The following is a 22,152-nucleotide window of genomic DNA, read 5'->3' on the forward strand; positions in this document are numbered from 1 at the left end:
AAGCGCTACTCCACCGTTGGCCAGGCCATCCCTCCACCCCTCCACACCTCCTGTTCTTCTCCACCGACTACCGAACCACACCGCACCAGAACCAGTTAACCCTCGTACACCTCTCCGTCTGCGACTCTACTCCCGCGTCTTCCCATCTCCGGCTCGTTGCTGTCCGGGACCTCGCCGTCGTCCACCACCTTGGATGCGCTCGGCACGGAGTGGTCAACGTGGTCAACAAATGACACCATCGGAAGTAGACTGTGCGTGGAGAGGCTGATAGCTGGGTCCACGGCCGCACGCAAGGAAATGCCTCCTTATTACGCACAAAATAATGATTCCTCCACCTGACAGCTGGGACCCACCGGAAGGGCCTCTGTATTTCGCGAAAAACGTTCCCACCGCTGACAGGTCGGACCCACCAGCTATATCTTCGCACGCAAGGAAGTGCCTCCTTATTAGGCACAAAAAATGAATGCCCCCCTGCAAGCTGGGACCCACAATAATGGGAGGCTGACTTGTGGGCCAACTAAGTTGACGGGGACGGAGGGCTTTGTCAACTTAGTCAATATGAACAATTCTAGCTCCAGTGACCGTATGATGTCCATCCAACGCCGTAGTGCTTCTTCAACCTCTGGTCTTCTTGCTCCAGCCGCCCAAAGCAACGCCGGTCGTGCCTCGTGCTCCTGCCTCCCGTGGCCGGCTGTGATGCGGCGGAGGCCTCACCGCCCCCTAGTACTCCCACCGTTGGCCAGGCCATCCCTCTACTCACCCACACCCCCTGTTATTTTGCGGCGACGGCAGCCTCACACCGCAGCGAACCAGTGAACCCTCGTACTCCTCTACGCGTGGGCATCCACTGCCGCGTCTTCCCCGGCTCCGCGTCGTCCCCTTCCTATGCCTCGCCATCGTCCACCGCCCTGGTGCTCTCGGCGCGGCGTGGTCAACGTGGTCAAGGAACGGCTTCCATTGGACGTGGACTGTACGTGGAGAGGCTGACAGCTGGGTCCACGGCCGCAGCAAGGAAGTGCCTCCTTATTACGCGCAAAATAATTATTCCTCCACCTCACAGCGGGGACCCACCGGACGGGCCACCGTATTTCGCGAAAAAAAAATTCCACCTGACTACTGGGACCCACCAGCTACATCTTCGCACGCAAGGAAGTGCATCCAGGCAAAAAACGATTCGCCCCCTCACTGCTGGGACCCACCAGCTACATCTTCGCACGCAAGGAAGTGCCTGATAGTCGGGACCCACCTGGTCAAAGCGTACGTAGCATTGTCATTCTGGTCGCGAACGTGTACGTACATACTGGTCGATGTAGAGGCGCGCACGTGTCGTACTAGAGGCGCGCACGTAGCATGTACACGTACGTACAGCGGCCAGTGTGCAAGAAAGAAAATACGGCCACGTACGTACATACGGGCAGGGTCTCGAACGCCTACTCGCGCATACGTACGGCCAGGGCTCGTGTAGATGGCTGGGTCGGAACGGAGAAACAGCGTCGTCGTCGTGTTCATGGGGAGCCAACCGGCTGGGTCAGAACGGAATGCGTCGTCGTGTTCATCGGGAGAGCTTGGACGGAACAGCTGATGGAAACGAGGCCTAGCGTACCGCAGAACGGAGGAAACGGCCTTGTGTTCGACCGGCCACATTCGAAACGGGATCCTGTTCATCGGGAGGGGTCTGGCGTACCGCAAAACGGAGGAAACGGACCTCCTATGGTCGAAACGGGGGGTCCTGTTGATCGGGAGGGGTGTGGCGTACCGCAAAACAGAGGAAACGGACTTGTGTTGGAGCGCTACGGTCGAAACGGGGGTCCTGTTCATCGGGAGGGGTGTGGCATACCGCAAAACGGGACTCCACGGGATACTATTCATCTCCACTGTCGACCCCCTCCAGCCTCCACGGGCTACTGTTCATCCACCATCGACCTCCTCCAGCCTCCACCTGCGACTGTTCATCCACGGGCTCCTGTTCATCCAGCCCCCACCGCGCGCTACTCCACCGGCTACTGTTCAACCAGACCTCTCCATGGGCTCCTGTTCAACCACCCCTCCACGGGCTACTGTTCATCCGGCCCTCCACCATCTACTGTTCATCCTGCCCTCCACGGGGTCCTGTTCATCCAGCCCCAACCGGCTCGATCGATCGGGATCCTGTTCATCCAGAGGCAACACCACGGGGTCATGTTCATCCACCCCCACCAGGAACTGTTCATCCAACCCCCCCCCCAGCAACGCTCATTGTTCATCCAGAGGCAACATCGATCGGCTTCAGTTAGCAGCAGTAGCGAAGGAATCGCTCGATCGGGTTCAGTTAACAGCCACCGATCGATCGCTCGGGTTCAGTAACGCGTAGCCTGCAGTGCAATCGCTCGGGTTCAGTTAGAGCCCAACGCCTCGCTCGGGTTCAGTTAGAGCCCAACGCCTTGCACCCACGCGCGTGCGTGTACGAGAGAAACGCGCATCGCTCGGCCCCGACCACCCACCGTAACCGGGAACACCCCGATATTTTCCTCGCCCTCGCTTCTACCATGGTTTTTCCGTCATGGACGGCCCAAAGAATGTCATGCAGCTGCGTCTCCGACCCGCCCAGGACGAAAAGCCCATTTTTGTCATGATTTTTTGTCATAGAAGTAGGACCCCACCACATCTATGATGATTCCGTGTTTTGTCACAATTATCGTCATAGAAGTGTCATAAGTATGACAGAAAAGATTTTCGTTCGGCCCCAAATGTCACGGATGTGTCTTTTTTTGTAGTTATAGGGCAGATCCGCCTCCCTGTCACCTTCGGACAGCGCGACAACTACCGCACCGAGCTCATCGACTTCGACGTCGCCCACATACGTTTGCCATACAACGCCATCCTCGGATATCCGGCCCTGGCCAAGTTCATGGCAGTGACACACCACGGCTACAACGTCCTCAAGATGCCAGGAAGCGGCGGGATCATCACCGTCCCCTGCGAAGAAAAAGATGCGGTGTGCTCCCCCAAGCACGCCTTCCAAGCTGCATCCATCGAAGACCCGACAACAATGCAGCGCAGTACCCTCCTGAGGTTGTCCCCAAGAAGAAGAAGCTGCTGCTCCGCACAGGGCCTCAGGGGAGCGGCACCTCGAGCGGTGTCGCGTCAGGATCAGCGCTCGCGCTTGGGGCGCCTCCCTCCCTCGCATAGGAAGGCGTGCCCGACGCCCTCCTCGGGCAGGGCTCGGGGGCTCTCTTCTGGAGGGCCTCAGACCTCGCCAACATCACGAGGGAGGCGCTCAGACACCCCATGGAGGCGTGCTTTGCGGCACGTTTCCCTCAGTAGGACACCGGGCGAGGAGTGCCTGGCGCTCAGGAGTTCATTGCCAAAACCACTCAAGAACTGCAGGATGCAAGAGCCATACGCGGCGACCGCCGCTCACCTGGCGCGACTCCCCATCCAGGCGAGGATGGCGGGCTGCGCGTCTGCATCGACATTCCTGGACTCAACAGGGCCGCATCTCAGGAGCTTTTCTAGCCTTCGCGCGTGGGACGTTGCGAGGACCCGCCTCACAACTACATCCGCATGCCATTCGGCCTGCCGGGCATGGTATATGCCTTCCAGCGCAACATGCGGAACATCCTGGCGGCTCAGGAGGCCACGCATCACGCAGTCCTGATGGAGATGGAGACGGTCCTCAAGGAACCGCCCGGACCCCCAGAGCCTCCCGAGGCTCAGGGCCCCGATGGCTCGTGAGGAGCAACCCCTTCACCACGCATCTCCAGCTACCTCAACACCCCTTCGACGACGGAACCAGGTGACATTTTCCAAGTTTATTTAGCTAGGAGCGCCCCTCGGGCTGCATCATTCCCAGGCCGCGTGGATCTGTCCCTGCGGCATGCATCCTTTTATGTCTTTAGCTTACTCTGCTGGGGGCGCCCCTCGGGCTGCATCATCCCCAAGCCGCTCGGGTCTGACCCAGTGGCGTGTATCGTTCTTGCGTTTACCTAAGCTAGTTCGCTTTCCATGCATAATCTACCTATGGCTATCACCTGCTTGATTGTCACCTACCACAGGAGCTACACACTCTGGCACGGCGCCTGTGCTCGGGTCCATCCCTGCAGCGTCGACAAATCTGAGCGGCCGAGCTCTGGCTCGCGGCACGCCCCGCGCACGTCACCTCACCAGGCCCTCAGTGCCTTTATCTTCTTGCAGAGCAACCTTCGGCAGACCGCGATCACCGCGGCGACCTGTGTTTCTCCTCGTGCTGACCTGCAGGAAACTCCCGAGAACGACAGCGGGCAGTGCCACGGGCTCCCTCTTCTCCCATGCGATTCGCTTGCGCATTAAAAGGGGGGCTCCTGAGCATCGCGACTCAGGAGCTCTTACTGGCTCTCCAGCCCTCACCCCCTGGCCTTGCCACGGCATCGCGACCTGGCATACCAGCGGCGGCTGAGCTCGCTCGAGGGCCGTGACCTGAGGACGCAGAGCACACGGAAGAGCGTGGAGAAGAGGGGAGGCTCGCACGGTCCTGACCTGGCTGCGCTGCCGAGGCACGAGTCTGGCGCATCACGAAGAACCAACTCTGGATTACCAAGATAAGTCTCGCGCTTCGATCGACCCAATGCTACGGCATAGGGTCCTCACCCGTGGCAGCCTTGTTACGGCAACGTCGCTACCCTTTCCTGCCTCTCGGTAGTTGCTTGAGCGCCAAAGGGGACCTCTTGAGCATCGCGCCTCGGGAGCTCTTACTAGACCTCAGGCCGCTCACCTCCTGGCCTTGACCACGGCATCGCGACCTGGCACACCAGCGACGGCTGCAGCCTGCCTGGGGACTGGGACCTGTCGGCGTAGAGCGCCAAACTGTCGCGAGGTTGGAAAGGGGAGACCGAGCTGAAACAAGACATGCGCTCGCCAACTTTCATAATAAGGATAATATGAGCAAAAGACATTACAGATTCTTTACACACACCCTTGGGTCCGTTTCGATTCCTCGCAGGGAACAAAAGAGGGGAGTTCCTAGGAGCCCTATCTACACGCGCCAGCGCAGCCGACGCCATCAGCAACAGTGGGCCACGGGAGGCCGGCGCCAACCCCATCCAGATCAGCGACGGCGGCGGCCGGACGCTGCGGCCTTGCTCCGGGCCCTGCGAGAGCTCGGGGGCACGTAGCTGTCATCGCTCGTCTCCGGGGTCTCGTAAGGCTCGGGAGAGTCGCTGGACTCCCAAGCGCCACCGCTGCTGCTGGAGGAGCCGCTGGCAGCACGCTCGGTGTTGGCCGGTGCGCCGTCCCGACGACCCTCTCCGGGGCAGCACTCCAAGCGGCGGCCTTCAGCGTCGAAGACCTTTAAGAACATCGTGGAGGCACCGTCGTACTTGAAGTGGATCGCGAGGGCGCCTTCCGCGCGGCAAACCCGGGCAACCTCGCCCCAGCCGCGGGTCATGAAGACCTTGCCCGGGGAAACGGCTTCCACCTCCGCTCCAGTCGCCGGGGTGTCGCAGTCGGCGTGCTGCAGCAAAAACTCGAGAGGGCCCCTCGGCGGCATCTCGATGGAGAAGAACTATGGGAAGCGGATCCAGGTGCGCGGGGGCATCGTCGCCCACATCCCGAGTTCGCGCGAGGAGTCCGCGGCGTGGACTCCTGGGGCGACAACGTGCACTATCGCGGCGCGGCGACCACGGCCCCGGCGCGGGCGGCGGCGCTCGTTGCCTCCTACTCCGAAGCCCCCAGCTTGGGCGTACAGAGGCAGCGGGTACCCGGGAGGAGGTCGCTCGTACCAGGGCCTCGACACCTCCGGCCTCACGACCATGTCGCGGCGGTGGCTCGGCCTCTTCTTCGGCGAAAGTGGCCTGGGCTCATCGCGGGGGGGGGGGGGGGGTTCCCTTCTCTGAGGCCGAAAACCTTCAAATAGGCGCCATGGGGGGCGCTGCTAGCAATGGAGCGAGGAAGAAGAAGCAAGCGGAGCGGGAAGAGATGAGCGACGGGGGCTCCCCCCCTCCTCATTTATAGCTGGAGAAGGCCAACCGACGATCCCCCCGACGATCCCCACGATCATAGGTAATGATGATATTTCTCTGCATGCAGCAGGGACTCGTCAAGTCGGGGAGTTGCCGAGGCAGCGTGGGGAAGCAAAGACGCCCACGTCCAATCAATCGCCACGCGTCGACCAAGGCCGCAGGCTGTTGGGGCCCGCGGCACTCTGCACTTGCCCTTTGGCCTCGCCTCGAAGCCAAGTCCGAGCGCGCCTTGGGCCCGGGGGCTACTATCGGCGTCCTGGGAACGGGGGTCCCCAGACTTGCTTGTCTGCGGCCCACGGCGTGGCTCCACCAGCGGCCCCGTACGGCCCATCTTCACTAGCACACACTCAAGACCCTCGCGAGGCGGACAACACAAGACCTCCTCGGGAGCTGCCTCGTCGGACTGGCTCGCGAGGGGCGGAGAGATCAAGGCAAGGGGAACCTCGCGAGGTTCCTACGACGTCAGCCATGACGACCAAGGCCAGGCGGGGCGCCAGCACGCACAGTGTCCTCGTTTCCTCTTTGGTGCTAAAGGGGCAAGCGCAGGCGAGGAGTCCCGAGGCATCAGGCAAAGGTTTCCATATCGGTGCAATGAGACCAAGACCAGCAGGACGGCAAGACGGAGGTCACGTTGGAGCCCAAGACGGCATCACCACCAGAGCCTTTGGCAGGAAAAGACCACCTTTAGTCAGGATAACTTGTACTAGTTGTCTCCCTTCGAATTTGGCCATTGTTGGCTTCCTTCCCGCTCAATATTTGGGAATAGGACCAGGCCTCTATAAATAGGACTAGCCACCACAGTAGGAGGCAACGGATTGAGACCACCCTCACCCACACAAGTCCACCAAGCACAAGAATACCTCTCCTCAGGAGGCTGTTCTTCCCTTGTACTGTTCATCATTGGCCCAAGAGGCAATCCACCACACCACACTGGAGTAGGGTATTACACCACAACGGTGGCCTGAACCAGTATAAATCTTGTGTCTCTTGTGTTGCGGGTTCGACGAGTTAAGCTTTGAGATCGGTGTGAGGCTGAGGGCGTGATTAGGTAGGGGGAGATCTTCGTGCGCACCCCGGTGTTTGAACCTCAAGGGTTTTGCGGAACCCGAAATCCGACAACAAAAAACAAAAAACTCAAGGAAGCAACACAAACGAGAAAAGATGCCCCCCGCACTTGCCAATGAAAATACAACTTCAAATTCAAATCCAAAAGGCGGCAAATCGAGCTACAGAAAAAGGGGTTGAAAGCAAATGGCCACGTCCGGCACCTAGCTAGTCTTCTTGTCTTCCCACCAGCGTGGAGCTAAGTGCTTTCACTGGCTGTGAGCATAGTCATTGAGGGACAGTGTCGATGGCCAGCGCGGAGCATGGTGCTTCCACTAGGACGTGGGCGGGAACCCCCGAGGCCCGAGGGCGGCACTCCGGAGACCCCGGGGAGTGTACATCCCCACTCATTATTACGTGAGAGTGTCACAAGCGGAGACCTTCACAGGCGCGAGCCTTACTTCATATCACCAGGCGAGGGCCCCGCCCTGCGCCACCCCCGACCACCATTGGGCCGTCCGGAAACCAGGACGAGACCAAGGGGCAAAGAGGACACTGCCGGCGCCCTCGGGGACCACGGGCCCTCTGCTGGGGGGGAGGCTCGCCGGCGCTTCCCCCGGCAGAAGGCCTACCTCCGTGCAGCGCCTTGCTTCGTGCAGCGCGGGGGAGGGCCTGGCTCCTGGCCTCCCCCCGCGCAGCCCCTAGAGCACCACTCTTGCCGCTGGCTGGGCCACTACCCTGAGGTCTCCAACTGCCACGGTGGCCTGGTTCTCCTGTAGTTCATGGTTAGTGTAAGCTTGCTCCTGAGACATTGACCGTACCCCGCCGTCGTCGTCGCTGAAGGGGTCGGAGTAGCCTCTGGGTGGCTCGCGAAAGGCCCGCGCCTCGGTCCCTCCAGCCGCCCATCCTAGCCCGGGGAACGGATCGGGGCCTTCCCCCGGCAGGTATTCCAGGTTCACCATGCGGGGCACGTAGGCGTCCGTGATTGCCTCGCTAGAATCGCCACCCAGGTGCCCCACGCCTTGAGCCACGAGTCGCGGTGTTTGGCCCTGGTGGCCGCTGTGTGGTATCCTGGCGCGTCCTCGCGGTGGGCCATCGGCACTTGTCCTTCCTGGCAATGGTGCGGTCGTGGCAGGACGGCCAGCGCCAGGACCCGCGCCCGTGTCGTCGGGTCCCCTTGACGCCCCAGGGGGCACACGGGCTCGTCGGGGCCTCGCGTGCGCTTCCGCCACAACCTGGGGTGTGGCCAAGGAGCAGAAAGGCGGCGTACCCCTACAGGCGGCGTCCAGCAGTTTGGTGACTCGCTCCAGTAGTGCATCGCGGCCGCTCTCCGCCAGTCTGCACTGCAATAGCTCTCGCGGCACGATGAGCGTGGCTCGCATGTTCGCCTGCTCCCGTTGGGTGTGTGGTGCCATTGTCGCAGCGTAACCTGAGGATCGTGCGGCAGCGCACGTGCGCAGCGGTGCAAGGGCGGCGGGCGTCGGCCCATGCTGCCTGCTACCTCTTGAGCACTGCGTTGGTTTTCCCTTGAAGAGGAAAAGGTGATGCAGTAAAGTAGCGTAAGTATTTCCCTCAGTTTTTGAGAACCAAGGTATCAATCCAGTAGGAGGACAGGCTCAAGTCCCTTGTACCTACACCAACAAACAAGAACCTCGCAACCAACGCGATAAAGGGGTTGTCAATCCCTTCACGGTCACTTACGAGAGTGAGACCTGATAGAGATGATAAGATAATATTTTTGGTATTTTTATGATAAAGAGTAAAAGTAAAGAAAGCAAAGTAAACAGTAATGGAAATAACGGGAGATTAATATGATGGAAAATAGACTCGGGGGCCATAGGTTTCACTAGTGGCTTCTCTCAAGAGCATAAGTATTACGGTGGGTGAACGAATTACTGTCAAGCAATTGATAGAATTGAGCATAGTTATGAGAATATCTAGGTATGATCATGTATATAGGCATCACGTCCGTGACAAGTAGACCGACTCCTGCCTGCATCTACTACTATTACTCCACACATCGACCGCTATCCAGCATGCATCTAGAGTATTAAGTTCGTAAGAACGGAGTAATGCTTTAAGCAAGATGACATGATGTAGAGGGATAAACTCATGCAATATGATATAAACCCCATCTTTTTATCCTCGATGGCAACAATACAATACGTGTCGTTTCCCCTACTGTCACTGGGATCGAGCACCGCAAGATTGAACCCAAAGCTAAGCACTTCTCCCATTGCAAGAAAGATCAATCTAGTAGGCCAAACCAAACTGATAATTCGAAGAGACTTGCAAAGATAACCAATCATACATAAAAGAATGCAGAGAAGATTCAAATATTGTCCATAGATAATCTGGATCATAAACCCACAATTCATCGGATCTCGACAAACACACCGCAAAAGAAGATTACATCGAATATATCTCCAAGAGAATCGAGGAGAACTTTGTATTGAGATCCAAAGAGAGAGAAGAAGCCATCTAGCTAATAACTATGGACCCGAAGGTCTAAGGTAAACTACTCATACATCATCAGAGAGGCTATGGTGTTGATGTAGAAGCCCTCCGTGATCAATGCCCCCTCCGGCAGGACGCCGGAAAAGGCCCTAAGATGGGATCTCATGGGTACAGAAGGTTGCGGCGGTGGAATTAGGTTTTCATGGTGCTCTCCGATGGTTTGGGGGTACGTAGGTATATATGGAAGGAAGAAGTAGGTCGGTGGAGCCACGAGGGGCCAACGAGGGTGGAGGGCACGCCTGGTGGGGGTGGGCGCGCCCCCTGCCTCGTGGCCGCCTCGTTGGTTGCTTGACGTCCACTCCAAGTCCTCTGGATCACGTTTGTTCCAAAAATCACGCTCCCGAAGGTTTCATTCCGTTTGGACTCCGTTTGATATCCTTTTTCTGCGAAACACTGAAATAGGCAAAATAACATCAATTTGGGCTGGGCCTCCCGTTAATAGGTTAGTCCCAAAAATAATATAAAAGTGTATAAATAAGCCCATTAAACATCCAAAACAGAATCTATAATAGCATGGAACAATCAAAAATTATAGATACGTTGGAGACGTATCAAGCATCCCCAAGCTTAATTCCTGCTCGTCCTCGAGTAGGTAAATGATAAAAACAGAATTTTTGATGTGGAATGCTTATTAGCATAATTCTCAATGTAAATCTTTTTATTGTGGCATGAATATTTAGATCCGGAAGATTCAAGATAAAAGTTTGATGTTGACATAAAAACAACAATACTTCAAACATGCTAACCAAGCAATTATGTCTTATCAAAATAACATAGCCAATGAAAGCTTATCCCTACAAAATCATATAGTTAAGCCATGTTTCAATATTGTCACACAAACGTTCTCGTCATGCATAACCCCGATGACAAGCCGAGCAATTGGTTCATACTTTTTAACGCGCTTCAGCCTTTGCAACTCTTACGCAATACATGAGCGCAAGCCATGGATATAGCACTATGGGTGGAGTAAAGTATAATGATGGGGGTTATGAGAGAAGACAAAAAAGGTAGAAAGTCTCACATTGACGCGGCTAATCAATAGGCTATGGAGATGCCCATCGATTGATGTCAATGAGAGGAGTAGGGATTGTCATGCAACGGATGCACTAGAGCTATAAATATATGAAAGCTCAACAAAAGAAACTAAGTGGGTGTGCATCCAACTTGCTTGCTCACGAAGACCTAGGGCATTTTGAGGAAGCCCATCATTGGAATATACAAGCCAAGTTCTATAATGAAAAATTCCCACTAGTATATGAAAGTGACAACATAGGAGACTCTCTATCATGAAGATCACAGTGCTACTTTGAAGCACAAGTGTGGAAAAAGGATAGTAGCATTATCCCTTCTCTTTTTTTCTCTCATCATTTTTTTCTCTTTTTTCTCCTTTTCTCTTTTTTTGGGCCTTCTCTTTTTTTTCTTTGGCCTTCACTCTTTTTTTATATTATTTAGTCCGGAATCTCGTCCCGACTTGTGCGGGAATCATAGTCTCCATCATCCTTTCCTCACATGGGACAATGCTCTAATAATGATGATCATCACACTTTTATCATTTACAACTCAACAATTACAACTCAATACTTAGAACAAAATACGACTCTATGTGAATGCCTCCGGCGGTGTACCGGGATATGTGATGAATCAAGGGTGACATGTATGAAAAAAATATGAATAGTGGCTTTGCCACAAAATATGATGTCAACTACATGATCATGCAAAGCAATATGACAATGATGAAGCGTGTCATAATAAACGGAACAGTGGAAAGTTGCATGGAAATATATCTCGGAATGGCTATGGAAATGCCATGATAGGTAGGTATGGTGGCTGTTTTGAGGAAGATATAAGGAGGCTTATGTGTGATAGAGCGTATCATATCACGGGGTTTGGATGCACCGGCGAAGTTTGCACCAACTCTCAAGGTGAGAAAGGGCAATGCACGGTACCGTAGAGGCTTGAAAATTGTGGAAGGTTGAGAGTGCATATAATCCATGGACTCACATTAGTCATAAAGAACTCATATACTTATTGCAAAAGTTTATTAGCCCTCGAAGCAAAGTACTACTACGCATGCCCCTAGATGGATAGATTGGTAGGAAAAGACCATCGCTCGTCCCCGACTGCCACTCATAAGGAAAGCAATAAAAGAACACCTATGTGTCAAAATTGTCACACAACTTTTACCATACGTGCATGCTACGGGACTTGCCAACTTTAACACAAGTATTTCTCAATTTCACAATTACTCAACTAGCACACTCTAATATTACCACCTTTATATCTCAAAACACTTATCAAGTATCTAACTTCTCATGATATTCAATAAACTTAATATGGAAGATTAATTTCACAATTAAAGAAAATTACCATGATGTTTAAGACTCTCAAAATAATATAAGTGAATCATGAGAGATCAATAATTTCTATAAAATACAACCACCGCCGTGCTCTAAAAGATATAAGTGAAGCACTAGAGCAAAAACTATATAGCTCAAGAGATATAAGTGAAGCACATAGAGTATTCTAACAAATTCCGAATCATGTGTGTCTCTCTCAAAAGGTGTGTACAGCAAGGATGATTGTGGAAAAATAAAAAACAAAGACTCAAATCATACAAGACGCTCCAAGCCAAACACATATCATGTGGTGAATAAAAATATAGCTCCAAGTAAAGTTACCGATGGATGAGGACGAAAGAGGGGATGCCTTCCGGGGCATCCCCAAGCTTTGGCTTTTTGGTGTCCTTGGATTTACCTTGGGGTGCCTTGGGCATCCCCAAGCTTAGGCTCTTGCCACTCCTTATTCCATAATCCATCAAATCTTCACCCAAAACTTGAAAACTTCACAACACAAAACTTAACAGAAAATGTCGTGAGCTCCGTTAGCGAAAGAAAACAAAACACCACTTCAAGGTACTGTAATGAACTCATTCTTTATTTATATTGGTGTTAAAACTACTGTATTCCAACTTCTCTATGGTTTATAAGCTCTTTTACTAGCCATAGATTCATCAAAATAAGCAAACAACACACGAAAAACAGAATCTGTCAAAAATAAAACAGTCTGTAGTAATCTGTAACTAACGCAAACTTCTGGAACTCCAAAAATTCTACCAAAATAGGACGACCTAGATAATTTTTTTATTGATCTACTTCAATTGGAATCAGTATTTTATCACGTTATGATGATTTTTAACAATTGTTTTCGTGAACAGAAAGTTTCTGGAATTTTCAGCAAGATCAAATAACTATTATCCAAGAAGATCCTATAGGTTTAACTTGGCACAAACACTAATTGAAACACAAAAACAAATCTAACCAGCGGCTAGATCAAAGATTTACTGAATAACAGCAAGTAAAAATATTGGGTTGTCTCCCAACAAGCACTTTTCTTTAAAGCCTTTTAGCTGGGCATTGATAATTTTAATGATGCTCACATGAAAGACAAGAATTGAAGCGCAAAGAGAGCATCATAAAACACGTGAGAAACACATCTAAGTCTAACATACTTCCTATGCATAGGCATATTATAAGAAAACAAATTTGCAAGGCAAGCAAAAGCTAGCATATGCAAGGAAGAAGAAAGTGACGATAGCAATCTCAACATGAAGAGAGGTAATTTAGTAACATGAAAACCTCTACAACCATATTTTCCTCTCTCATAATAATTACATGTAAGATCATATTCAAATTCAACAATATTTCTATCACATAACATATTCCCTAGATGATCCACATGCATGCAAAGTTGACACTCTTCCAAACTAGTGGGAATAACATAAACTAAAGTCATGACCTCTCCAAACCCACTTTTATCAAAAACTTCATAAGATTGATCAAAATCCAAATATGTGGGATCTAAAGTTGGCACTCTTCCAAACCCACTTTCAATACTATTGCAAACATTATTATCAATCTCATGTTCATCATGGGGCTTAAATAAATTTTCAAGATCATATGAAGAATCACCCCAATCATGATCATTGCAACAAGTAGTGGACATAGCAAAACTAGCATCCCTAAGCTTAGGGTTTTGCATATTATTAGCACAATTGACATCAAGAGAATTTATACTAAAATCATTGCAATCATGCTTTTTATTCAAGGAGCTATCGTGAATCTCTTCATAAATTTCTTCATCACAATTTTCAGATTCACGAATTTCAAGCAAAACTTCATAAAGATAATCTAGTGCACAAAACTCACTAGCAATTGGTTCATCACAATTGGATCTCTTAAAAAGATTAGCAAGCGGATGAGGATCCATAGATCTTAGGTTCTCTGTTTAGCAATAAATAAACAATTATTCCAATCAAACAAGCAAATGAGCCAAGTAAGACATCAAAGCAAACGAAAAGACGAATAGAAGAAGGGCGAATAAAACGGCAAAGGTGAAGTGGGGGAGAGGAAAACGAGAGGGAAATGGCAAATAATGTAATGCGAGGGATAAGAGTTTGTGATGGGTACTTGGTATGTCTTGACTTGAGCGTAGATCTCCCCGGCAACGGTGCCAGAAATCCTTCTTGCTACCTCTTGAGCATGCGTTGGTTTTCCCTTGAAGAGGAAAGGGTGATGCAGCAAAGTAGCGTAAGTATTTCCCTCAGTTTTTGAGAACCAAGGTATCAATCCAGTAAGAGATTACACGCAAGTCGCCTAGTACCTGCACAAACAATCAAGAACCTTGCAACCAAACGCGATAAAGGGGTTGTCAATCCCTTCACGGCCAATTGCAAAAGTGATATCTGATAAAGATAGTAAGATCAATATTTTTGGTATTTTTGTTGTATAGATTAGAAAGTAAAGATTGCAAAATAAAATAAATAGTAAACTAGAATTATAGATCGGAGACTTATATGATGTAAAATAGTCCCGGGGGCCATAGGTTTCACTAGTGGCTTCTCTCATGATAGCATATATTACGGTGGGTGAACAAATTACTGCCGAGCAATTGATAGAAAAGCGCATAGTTATGAGAATATCTAGGCATGATCATGAATATAGGCATCATGTCCGTGTCAAGTAGACCGAAACGATTCTGCATCTACTACTATTACTCCACACATCGACCGCTATCCAGCACGCATCTAGAGTATTAAGTTCATAAGAACAGAATAACGCATTAGGCAAGATGACATGATGTAGAGGGATAAACTCAACCAATATGATATAAACCCCATCTTTTTATCCTCGATGGCAACAATACAATACGTGCCTTGCTGCCCCTACTATTACTGGGAAAGGACACCGCAAGATTGAACCCAAAGCTAAGCACTTCTCCCATTGCAAAAAAGATCAATCTAGTAGGCCAAACTAAACCGATAATTCAAAGAGACTTGCAAAGATAACAAATCATGCATATAGAAATTCAGAGAAGAATCAAATATTGTTCATAGATAATCTTGATCATAAACCCACAATTCATCGGATCTCTGCAAACACACCGCAAAAAGTATTACATCGAATAGATCTCCAAGAACAACGAGGCGAACTTTGTATTGAGAACCAAAGAGAGAGAAGAAGCCATCTAGCTAATAACTATGGACCAGAAGGTCTATGGTAAACTACTCACACATCATCGGAGAGGCTATGGTGTTGATGTAGAAGCCCTCCGTGATCAAATCCCCCTCCGGCAGATCACCGGAAAAGGCCCCAAGATGGGTTCTCACAGGTACAGAAGGTTGCGGCGGTGGAAAAGTGGTTTCATGGCTCTCCTGGATGTTTTCAGGGTACAAGAGTATATATAGGCGAAAGAAGTAGGTCGGTGGAGCTACGAGGGGCCCACGAGGGTGGGGGCGCGCCTACCCCCCTGGGCGCGCCCTCCTGCCTCGTGGCCGCCTCGTTGCATCTTTGACTTCCACTCCAAGTCTCTTGGATTGCGTTTGTTCCAAGAAAGATCCTCGCGAAGGTTTCGTTCCGTTTGGATTCCGTTTGATATTCCTTTTCTGCGACGGTGGGATCAATGCCCCCTCCGGCAGGACGCCGGAAAAGGCCCCAAGATGGGATCTCACGGGCACAGAAGGTTGCGGCGGTGGAATTAGGTTTTCGTGGTGCTCTCCGATGGTTTGGGGGTACGTAGGTATATATAGGAGGAAGAAGTAGGTCGGTGGAGCCACGAGGGGCCCACGAGGGTGGAGGGCGCGCCTGGTGGGGGTGGGCGCGCCCCCTGCCTCGTGGCCGCCTTGTTGGTTGCTTGACGTCCACTCCAAGTCCTCTGGATCACGTTTGTTCCAAAAATCACGCTCCCGAAGGTTTCATTCTATTTGGACTCCGTTTGATATCCTTTTTCTGCGAGACACTGAAATAGGCAAAATAACAGCAATTTGGGCTGGGCCTCCGGTTAATAGGTTAGTCCCAAAAATAATATAAAAGTGTATAAATAAGCCCGTTAAACATCCAAAACAGAATATATAATAGCATGGAATAATAAAAAATTATAGATACGTTGGAGACGTATCACTACCCACGTCCGCGGGTGTTGGGCGGCGCGCGCGCCGCCTGGAGCGCGGATTTGAGGTCTTATGGAGCGGACGGCGGCGCCCGAGCGGGCCAGGCCACCCAGTAGTCGGCTTGGGTCCTTGGATCGTCAGACATCGGAGCCGTGGGGCGACGGCGAGTTGGTCGATGGAGAAGAAAGCTTCGGCGCACCCCTACCTGGCGCGCCAAATGTCAGATTCTAGGTTCTGGCAAACCCTTGAGGTTCGAACACTGGGGTGCGCATGAAGATCTCTCTCTCCCTAGCTCGCTCGCACAACGATCTCAAGGCCTAGCTCGCCGAACCCAAAGAACAAGAGGCACAAGGGTTTATACTGGTTCTGGCCACCGTTGTAGTGTAATACCCTACTCCGGTGTGGTGTGGTGGATTGCCTTGTAGGCTGGGAATGAACAAGTACAAGGGAAGAATAGCCTCCTGAGGAGAGGTGTTCTTGAGCTCGGTGAGCTTGTGTATGTGAGGTAACGATCTGCCCCCCAGATGAGTTGCCTCCTATGGTGGTGGATAGTCCTATTTATAGTGGCCCTGGTCCTCTTCCCAAATGTTCGGCGGGAAGGGATCCCACAACGGCCAATTTTGAAGGGGGGCAACTAGTACAAGTTATCCTGACAAAAGGTGGTCTTCGCCTGCCAAAGGCTCTAGTGGTGACGCCGCCTGCTCCGCGGTGACCTCCATCCTGCCGTCCTGCTGGTCTTGGTCTTGTTGCACCGATATGGAAACCTTTGCCTGATGCCTCGGGACTCCTCGCCTGCGCTTACCTCTTTAGCACCAAAGAGGAAACTGGTGCTCTGCGCCCGCTGGCGCCCGCCTGGCTTCGGTCGTCATGGCTCACGTCAAGCGAACCTCGCGAGGTGCCCCCCGCCTTGATATCTCTGCTCCTCGCGAGCCAGCCTAGCGAGGCCGCCCCTGAGGAGGTCTTGTGTCGTCCGCCTCGCGAGGATTGGCCCCTCGCGAGGGTCTTGAGTGGTTGTTGACGAAGATGGGCCGTACCAGGCCGCTGGCTGAGCCACGCCTTGGGCCGCAGGCAAGCAAGTCTGGGGACCCCCGTTCCCAGAATGCTGACATAGATCCACCAAGCCCCATAGTTATTCGGTATTCGAAGGATCGATCAAGGAAGAGGCAGAGTGCAAGGATGAGTGGAAGGCTATGCCGAATGCCGGTGAGTAAGGACAAGTATAGTAGCTGAAAGCAATTCCTTGGGGGAACAAGAGGTGCAGTCATTAAAATGTCCGGTGCATTGGTATGGAGAAATCCTTTATATTTGAGGTAACCCCACGAGACGGTAAGGCCTTGGTTGGAAAATAGAATCATGATGCAGCTGCATGTCGGTTGTCATGTTATTAAGATGCACCCCCCCCCCCACACACACACACAAAAATGTTGACAGCACATGGTAACGGTATTTACCAGAACCATGTTCGATATTTAGATGAAATACCTAGTGCAAGTATATGCTTGAAGGTGAAGACCTTAGGCCCTAACCTATTTTCCTATTATTGTTTATCTCTTTTAACTATATATATTCAGTCTGATAAACTGGAGCTTCTAGTGATAGCATGAACTTGTAAAAATCACCTTTCAATTAGCAATTCTTCCTCTGGCTTTGATAACCTAGGGTCACTTCTACGGGAAAAAGCTGAACTATCTACATCCGAATCCAGATTAGAGGTAATCAATTAGCCAAGACTCCAAAGCAAGGAAGACCACGCAAAACGCTTCCAAGTGAACATTTTTATTTTTGCTAGATCGAACACTTCCACACTTCATCTGAGACCAGATTTACACTTCCAACTCAGACTGGCTTAGTTTGCCCCTGATTGAGATTCTCATTCCACATGGCATGGAGAATACACATAGAATGTTTTATTCTTGTTAATCCTCGAGGCTACAAAGTCCTCCATGCACTACTGCAGGATGCTGCTAACGCAACACTACAATCAGAGACCCTACGACAAAACTGTGTGTGATGCTAAAATCACAAACAGTGTCCTAATAAAACCATAAAAATGATACGAACTGTTTGCAATGATGGAGTCACCAAACACTATTCAGACTAGAGTTGTGTGTGCGATACGTGGCATAAATTTGATCCATACGAACTGTTTGCGATGAGATAGAACAATAGAAACGGTCAGCCATATCAAGCTGTGTGTGATATACGGCATACAGTTCATTAGGATGAACTATTTGCGATTAGGGAACACAACATAAACGGTCAGCCAGATCAAGGTGTATGCGATAGACGGCATACAGTTCACTCGGATGAATTGTATGCGATGAGCCAAACAATAGAAACGGTCAGCCAGATCAAGGTGTGTGCGATAGATGGCATATAGTTCACATAGATGAACTGTTTGTGATGACCCAAAAGAACACAAACGGTTCATGTAAACAAGATGAGTGTGATACACGGCAAACAGGCCACTCTGATGAACTGTTTGCGATGAGAAAAAATAACACATACGGTTACTGCAGTTATTTCATGCGCGATTATGTGTGTAGAAAAAACTTCGAAAATGCAAATGAGTTGCTTGCGATGGCTAGGAGTGTCGCACACGATGCGTGGTGCGAGTACTCGTGTGTGATGATTAGTAAGTTACACATACGTTTCCATATGTTAACACGTGACACCGCATACAGTTGTGTGCTCCACTTAGTCTTCCCGCGCTCCGGCGAAGGCTTCCCACGCAAGGACCAACCACAGGGGTGAATTATAAAATCCCCAATCCCCTAGCCAGCTGCTAGCTATAAATAACCACAGCAATGGCTGGCGGCGGTGACTCGCTACTGATCCACTTGCTAGTTAGTTACCCACACATATCGGCATACCACCATCGGCCGACGACGGGATGGAGTTGCGCGACGGGGAACGGGCGCCGGAGATCATAGTTTAGGTTAATTAATTATACCTCCAGATCCGGAGGAGCACCGATTTTATTACATTTTGGACATTCTTCAACTAAAAGCGGTGCTCGTCCGGCTCTGGAGGTATAATTGATTAACCTAATCTATGATCTCCAGCGCTCGTTCCTCGTGTCTGGCTGAGATCAAATAGCTGAAGCTTCTTCGCAAGCTCCACCTCGCCACTCTCCATCTTCGCCTCAGGAGCCCCGAAAAGTGAAGTTGTCCGGCTCCACGTCGCTGCCAAGCAGCTAATCGGCCGTCAATGTTCAACCCACCAAGCTTGGCTACAATCAGAGGGGTGAAGCGGTGGCCTTCCTGGGACCATCGTGCCGCACGTAACCGCATCATGGCAACGTGTGTGGCGCAACCGCGTGCATATGGGGTCCCCAACGTGATCGTGCGCTGGCCCCAACCGCTGTCAGAGTATGCGCGGAGGGACGCGAGAGCAGAGGGCGCCTCGGCACCTAAATGGCGAGCAGAGCACGCAGGGCGGCGGGGGGGCGAGCAGAGGGCACCGCGACCTCCTCAACACCGAGCTACCACACCTGCATATTGCAATTCTGGTCAACCTTCTTTTTTTAGTGATTCTGGTCAACCTTCTGGCACCCGTGGGAGGCGCGACAGGCCATCCATCGGACACGACGGTGATATCTGGATTGTGCATGATAGTGGGCACACACGTACGCATCCGAGAACGCGGGCCCACGTACGCCATCTGGGAACCGTTTTGGGCTTAGCCAAAAACAATCAATAAATTTTGAGCTTGTTTCCCGTCACATTCCAGATTACCATGCAAGAATTAATTGCAAAGTTGTTCACACCGACCAAAAATAAACGTGTTCCCACCTAGTACTGGGCTATAAAAACTACCCGCTAAAAAAATACTGCACATTCCTCTCCTCATCACAAAAAAAAGGTCTTTCCAGTCAAGTCGTTCCTTGTGTCTGCCATGGCTGGTAGGAGGAGTTATTGGTCGACATATAACCAGGAAGCAAAGACCAAGGCTGAAGAAGCACTAGAGAGGTCCCGCCATAACACGGCAGCCGCAGTAGAGATGTCGTGGCGCGCCACGGAGCCCTCAAACTTGCTCTCACGGACAGGTGATGGCTCCCACAAGCACACTCACCGCGTTGGCGAACGCGACGAGCTGGCAATGCTAAAGTCCTTGGCCAGCGACGACGAGGCCTAATTAAGCAGCGGGAGCTGGTCAACGGCTTGGTGAAGCTGCTTGAGATTAGTGATGCCTCAGTTGAGAAGGTGACCAGCCTCGTCGTGCGACTCGTGGATGATAATGCAAAGCTCGACAAGGAGCTCGCCAAGAAGGAGGAGGAGATCGCCAGCTGGAAGAACTTATATGAGGAGAGCAGTATCTCGGGGATGACGCTGAAAGCCATCGTCGAGGAACTTATGGATGACTTGAAGAAGCTCTATATTGAGCGTGAGCTGCGGGTGGAGGAATTAGTGGCTGCTCTCAAGCAAAGTCATGAGGATGTGAAGAAGGAGCTGGAGGAACTCCTCACCCAGTGATCCATCGAGGAGTAGAGACAGCAGCAACCCAGATAGTTGTCTGCGATTTCCCTCTTCTCTTCTCCCTGTGTTCTTTGGGCATTGCCGCATGTGACATTTTAAATTAACCGTAATACGTAAGACAATTATTATTCGCACCATTATAAATTTGTCATCGTATTATCCGTTGCCATTGTAAATTTGTTGTTGTATTATCCGTTGCCGCATGTGGCATTTTAAATTATCCGGAATATGAGTTGAAAATAGGCTAAAATCACGTTCTCAATGAGGCACGAACAAAGCAAATACTAACATTGAGTGGGGCCATGGGATCACAAGCAAACACCCTCCGTCCGGGTGCTTCAACCACATGTTAAACACCGGCTCGGCCGCCATTAATAGAGAAGTTGTGAGCGAGACGGACGGCGGGTCGATGGAGGTCAAAGAGCGCGCTTCCCGATGAGCATGCGCGGTGGATTGCTCGCACGTGTCCCGTCGAGTCTGCGCGGTGAATAGCTCGCACGTGTCCCGTCGAGCCTGCGCGGTGGATTGCTCGCACGCATCCCGTCGAGCCTAAGCGGCAGACTGCTCTCACACATCCCGTCGAGTCTGCACGGCGGACTTCTCATGCTCGTCCCATCTAATCAAACAGTTGCACGCACGCCATTGACTATGGTTAAATTTTGGCACAAAATACAAAGAATACCAATAAACCAGGACCGAGGTAGTACTCTCCAATAAAAAGAGGGACACATGGTCGCACGTAAATGGTTACAGGAAAACCCATGGTTCAAAAACTACAACTGTTTGCAATAGTAACATGTCAGCTATTTGTTCCAAAGGCCTACGTTGGCTATTAATGTGTGCACCTTATCTCAAATTGGACGATTTTTTTACCATGGCATATATGCGCCATGTCATGGAACCATGCCATGTTTCATGAATTTTGGGTGAGTTTTGGATTTACGGGGATTTAAAAATCACGATTCTCAATGTTTGAGGCCGAGCCAGGATGCTGAGACATTTTTAATTCATTCTCATTCCTTCAATGAGACCTAAAAATGCACCCTATAGGACACTTTTCAACCCATTTTGGTGCACTGGAGCATGTGCTTGTAGTTCAAATTTGAATTATGGACATTAAATGCCTAGAAAACTCAATTAATGTATAAAAAGGCCAAACGAACCCTGGATAATTTCATATTTCAGCACTAATCTCCTGTTGGTCTATGTTGCGTGTAGAAAAATACAAGGCGAGATGAGGCAGTGATTTTCGTTTCACCCACAAGGGGGACATGTTCCTTATCAGAACCACGAGGCTTCTTTCGAGAAGCTCCGATTTGTAAGAGGCTTGTTCCAAAACTTGCCCCAGATTGGACAATTTTTTTACCATGACATATATGTGCCATGTCATGACACCATGCCAAGTTTCATGAATTTTGGGTGATTTTTGGATTTACGGGATTTAAAAACAAGATTCTCAATGTTTGAGGCCGAGCCAGAATGCCGAGACGGTTGTAATTCATCTCATTCCTTGCATGGGACCTAAACATGCATCCAAGGACACATGTATGATTTTTCTGGCCATTTTGGTGCATTAGAGCATGTGCTTGTGGTTCAAATTTGAATTATGAATATTAAATACCTAGGAAGCTCAATTAATGCATAAAAATGGCCAAACGAACGCTAAATAATTTCATATTTCAGCAGAATCTCA

The sequence above is a fragment of the Aegilops tauschii genome, chromosome 7, assembly GCF_002575655.3.
Source record: "Aegilops tauschii subsp. strangulata cultivar AL8/78 chromosome 7, Aet v6.0, whole genome shotgun sequence".
NCBI classification, from domain to species: domain Eukaryota; kingdom Viridiplantae; phylum Streptophyta; class Magnoliopsida; order Poales; family Poaceae; genus Aegilops; species Aegilops tauschii.